Below are 6,000 nucleotides of genomic sequence, written 5' to 3' on the forward strand. Positions count from 1 at the left end.
AGGTGTAGTTAAGCACGCCGGACAAAAAGGAGCAACCCTGTTTAGATATGTTCATGTCGTTGTTTACGGACCAAACTGCTCGAAAGAAACGTTTGCACTGAATGATCAGCATTCACCTTTACCGAGTCAAAACTAGCTGAAAAACTAGGCATTGATGGTCCATCAGACACAACGATAACCGGAATCAAAGAGGATAAACTTATCCATATCATCGACAAAGACATTGCGCAAGTTTGAGATACGCAACGTAAAAACCGTTAGGCACTCGGATTTACCAGAGCAGACTTTAAAGGAGTCAGTTTTCCACAATCATCAGCACCTGAAGAAGCTACCGATACGCGCATACAAGGATGTAAGAGCTTAAATTATAATTGGGCTGGATAACGTTAAGCTAGGCGCGCCATTGACGATCATAGAGTCAGTCGGTGCATGTGTTATCGCTGCCAAATCAAGACTTGGTAGGTCTACGGGCGAGCAAGCGACCAGAAGAGCAGAAGAGCGACCAAAATAGGAGCATCCGTGCACGAGTAATGCAATACTGCACGAAGGCATTGTGTAAATTGATTTACATTTATTAAAGTCGAAAATTTGTATTTTGTTGAAGTCGAAAAATTTGAATTATAGTTATAGCTGAATTGTATTTGTTAGTTGTTAGTCTGTAAATTTACCCTTAGATAGCTTAGGGCGGAGCGGGAGCGAAAGCTCATATTCGCTCTTGTGCGAATTCGCCCCGCTTCGCCGCAATAGATAAGTTAGGCTTAAGATTAGAGAAAGATTAGAAAATAGACTCGAATTTATAACGTTGAAGAGACAAGACCTTTCGTTTTCGTTTTCGCCCAGTTTATTCTTAAATATTAAGCAGCCACCTTTTTTGTTTTGTTACTTGAAGTGTGAGATAAACTAATCTCGTTATTCCAATTCCAATTCTATTCCAATTCCTAAGCCAGGGAAGCCCCCGGATTGTCCAAACAATTACCGTCCGATAAGTTTGCTATGTGGTTTTTCAAAAATTTTTTAAAGATTAATTAAATCTAGGCTCAATCTCCAATATGGCTTTCGTGCTTTTCTGAACTGTATTCACCCACTTGATCAAATCACTAACTATATAAAGGAAAGTTTTGCACGAAAAGAGTCAGTTGGCATGGTAACGCTTGACATAGAAGCTGCTTTTGATACTGTTTGGCACAATGGTCTAATCCATAAGCTTATCACTTGTAACAGCCCAATATATTTAACAAAGATCATCCAAAGTTTTCTCTCAGATAGGTACTTTTACGTCAGTCTTGATGGTACTAATTCGAATAAAAAACTAATCAAAGCAGGTGTCCCACAGGGCTTTGTGCTCGGACCAGTTCTTTATAACATTTACACCTATGACATCCCCCTATTTCAAAGATGTCATACACTTATATTTGCCGACGACACAGCCCTGTTTAGCTCTGGCACTACTTATAATTCGATAGAAAATGAGCTCCAAATGTCCTTAGATGCAATATCTTCTTATTTCTATAAATGGAAAATTAAAATAAATGCCTCAAAACCAAAATCCATTTTCTTCACCAAAAAACGGAAACTGTGTTTTCTGCCAAATAGTGAACTTAAACTAAATAACACTGACAATAAATGGGAAAACTCCATAAAGTATCTTGGCATTAATTTTGACAAAAAACTTATTTTCAATGGCCACATAAGTCATACCATTGACAAAATAAATAGGACCATCCGAATATTGTACCCTTTTATAAATCGCAGATCAAATCTGTCAATTCACAATAAGCTGACAATATACAAACAAATATTTTTACCCATAATGCTTTATGGATCTGAAATCTGGGGCTGTAGTGCCAAGACCCATATAAATAAATTACAACTTGCTCAAAATAAAATCTTAAAAATGATCTATAATTTACCTTTTTTCTATGCGACCAACCGTCTACACTTAAAAACAGATATTAAAATGATCGATGCATTCATCTCTCATTCAACAAACAAATTCAACATTCGCAAATCCTATATCGCAGATCCGCGTGCTGACAGGTCCTTCCCTTCCTAGTATTACGCTAGTAACCACGAAGCACCAGTCTTAGTTTTATCTTTATTCTTTAAGCCCATTGAGCCAAGTTTTACCATTTTCTTGGGTTATTAAATGTAAATAAAAATGAACAAATAAATATTAAATAAACAAAATATAGAATATTATAGTTGTAAAGATAGTTAATAGGTCTAAACTCTAAGTAAAAATTTTTTAGCTTTAAACAAAATTGAAAATGATATTGGAAAATAAAGCAAAATTATTGAATTGAATTAAAAATTTCATGAGTCTCTTTGAGACATTAGTAGACAAGGATGTGAACATTCCTGTTATCAAGAAATTTAACCATTTAATTTCTTGCCTCTATGGTGAAGCCTTAGGAACTATCAAGGCATTCAAAGTCACCGAGAGTAATTATGACAAAGCTATTGCTAGTCTGAAAAGAGTTTAAGATAACGAATGTCTCATCTTTCAGAACCAAATAAGCAAATTATTCAGCCTTCCGAAAGTTTCCCAGCCGTCTGCGTTGTCGTTGAGAGGTCTCATCGACACAGTGTCATCGATCTATGGGTCACTATTAACCATAGGAGATGACACTAAAATTGCAAATTCAATGATCATTCACTTAGTTTTGAGTAGAGTAGATCCAGTGACCAGAGAAAATGGGAAAAGTCACTGGATTATGAGGAATTGCCGCTGTGGTCCGATTTCGAAAAAATATTAAATCGAAGGTACCAGCACCTGTCCGCTGAAGAGACAGGCAAGCTAAAACAGGAGAAAACTAGGTTCGGGAAGCAGCGCAATAGGAGTTCGTTGGCTTGCTCCGCTTCCAACAAACAAGCTTGCTGTTGTTGCAACGCACAAGACCACAAACATCTGCACCGATTTACTGTGACCGAAAATAACTTGGCGTTACCACCACCAAATGAACATCCTCCTCCAGCGCTATATCTTAAAAGGCCCTTCTACGTCACATGCTTTGCATGCGTTATCTCTAGAAAGGGTTTGTTTAGCGACGTCGATCGTAAGCGTTAGAACTTAAAATGGCGAGCATATATTGGCCCGAGCACTACTTGACTCTGGGTCACAAATGTACTTCATTACTGAAGAACTTGCTCAACGCTTACAGATCCGAAGGGAGGAATCGTGTATCAACTTGCTTGGAATTGGTCAAGCTAATTCCCAGGTTAAGAAAAAGATACACACTGTGGTGAAGTCAACGATTAATGGTAGTGAGTTTCCGTTCGACTTTTGGATTTTGAGAACTATCTCGGGTTATCACCATGACCAGTCAGTGAACGTGAAAGATTGGGACCTACCAAAGAACTTGCCGCTAGCAGACCCATATTTCTACAAACCTCAGCGGATAGATATGTTAATTGGAGCTGAGTCATTTTTCGAATTGTTGTCCGTTGGCCAAATAAAACAAGGGCCAAACCATCCCATCCTCCAAAAAACTCTCCTTGGATGGATAGTATCGGGAAAATATAAGGCAAATACCTCAACTCCTCAACAGCCTGTCTCTAGCCTGAATTGCCAAAAAGAATTACTCGAGTCGATAGATGGCAATTTGAAAAAATTCTGGTCGTTGGAAGAAGTACCAACTTCCAAAAAGCTTTTGTCACCTGAACAAGAGTTATGTGAGGAACATTATCAGAAAAATACAGTTGTGCTGCCTTCAGGTCGATTTGAAGTCAGGCTTCCATTTAAATCGGATCCAAGCGTTTTGGGAAACTCGTTCGAGGTAGCCAAACGCCGTTTTTTGTCGCTCGAGAGAAGATTATCTCGAGATCCGAATTTAAAGAAAATGTATGTGGAATTCATGGAAGAATGATGTTCTTGCTACTCCACGTTACGTCATACCCCATCAGTGTGTCTTACGGCCTCAAAGCACATCGACCAAATTACGAGTCGTGTTTGATGCGTCTTGTAAGACATCAACACATAAGTGTCTTAACGATCTGTTGATGGTTGGCGCAGTGCCATATGTAACGGTGCTGAGCTTGCGCCATAAGGTGTTTGAAGAGGTTGAGTGAATCTGTGAAAAATACATTCCCTCGAGCTGCCGAAGTTATTGGGTCCGACTTTTACGTCGACGACATGTTAACGGGTGCTGGTTGCATTGAGGAGCTAAAGACAATTAAGTCTGAAGTAACTCAGGTTCTTCAAAACGCTGGGTTTGAATTGAGCAAGTGGTTTTCAAACTCGCCTGAAATTACTGCATCCGAGAGCACGGTTAAGCCAATAACACTTTCGGACTCAGAACTGACTAAAGCATTAGGAATCGCTTGGGTTCCTAAAGAAGATACATTTAAATTTGAAATTGATGCTTCAGTCATGGGTCAAAGGGCGACCAAGCGGAACATCCTTTCGGTGACATCGAAGTTGTTTGACCCCCTTGGCCTATTAAGCCCGATACTTATAAAAGGAAAGATCCTATTGCAGGAACTTTGGCTAAATAAGCTAGATTGGGATGAGTCAATTCCACTGCACTTAGAAACAGCGTGGAATAAAATACAAGTTGCCCTGTCGCAATTAGAGGACATCTCAATTCCGAGATTCGTGATTACCGAGCCGATGTCACCGATTCAAATTCATGCCTTTTCTGACGCATCGATGAGAGCCTATGGAGCCTGCGTCTATATTCGTTGCAAATCTGCAGAAGGTATTAAAGTTTCATTGTTGACGGCAAAGTCCAAAGTAGCGCCGCTCAAGACAAAGACGCTCCCCCGTCTTGAGTTATGTGCCGCTCACCTTCTCGCAGATCTCTGCCGCAAGATAAAGCCTCTAATAAAAGTTCCGATCGAACGAAGTGTATTTTGGTCGGATTCAGAAGTAATTCTTCATTGGATTCGTTCCCATCCATCGTCGTTGTCAACGTTCGTATCGAATAGAGTAGCTGAAATTCAAGAGTGGTCAGAGGATAGCACGTGGCGGCATGTACCAACTAAACAGAACCCGGCAGATATAGTGTCCAGAGGTGGAGACGTAAAGGAGACTGTAGAAACGATCTGGTTTACAGGTCCATCGTTTTTAAAGGAACCGGAAAATAAGTGGCCGACGAGCCCCCGGTTTGATCTGTCACCAGAACTTCTACAGATGGAAGCGAAAAAGAATGCGGTCGGATTAACCGCAATCGTATCTACCTCAGATTTATTGGAAGTGATAGAAGGTTATTCCTCTCACCTAAAACTGCTGCGAGTGTTCGTTTATATGTTCCGCTTTATAAGGAAATCGAAGAAATTAGTAGTGAATTCTGATATTGTTCCCTCACCTGTCGAATATAATGAAGCATTTAAGAAAATAGTCGAAATAGTCCAAGAGCACGACTATCAAGATGAAATAGAAAAGATCCGAAAAAATTTAAGTGTTAGCCCTAGCCTACAAAAGTTAAATCCCTTTCTACACGAATCTTCAGAGGCTGGGCTTACCTTTTCGTTGTTGCGGGTTGGGGGGCGACTAGCTAATGCTCCTATATCGTACGATGCCAAGTTTCCAGTATTGTTGACAAAACGCTCTCAATTTGTTCAGAGCTACGTCCGATACTTGCACGAGTCGAATTTTCATGTGGGTCCACGAGCACTTGTGAGTCTTTTGCGACAGCGCATATGGATCGTAAATGCGCAGGAAGTCTGCAGTCAGACAGTACGGTCATGCATTCGCTGCTTCAAATGCAAGCCTCGTCTGATGACTCAAATCATGGGTGATTTACCCATAGATAGAATTCGTGCTCTCCGCCCATTCTCCATATGTGGTGTTGATTTTTGTGGCCCTATAGATACGACATTGAAAATTCGTGGTAGGCCACCCTATAAGTCCTACATTGCCTTATTTGTTTGTTTTGCGTCCAAGGCAGTTCATTTAGAAGTAGTTTCCAACCTTTCAACTGATTCCTTTTTATTGGCTGTTCAAAGGTTCGTTGGGCGCCGAGGATGTCCGCAGATCGTGCACTGCGACAGCGCGACGAA

Source organism: Drosophila bipectinata, chromosome 4 (assembly GCF_030179905.1).
Source record: "Drosophila bipectinata strain 14024-0381.07 chromosome 4, DbipHiC1v2, whole genome shotgun sequence".
In the NCBI taxonomy this organism is placed as follows: Eukaryota; Metazoa; Arthropoda; class Insecta; order Diptera; family Drosophilidae; genus Drosophila; species Drosophila bipectinata.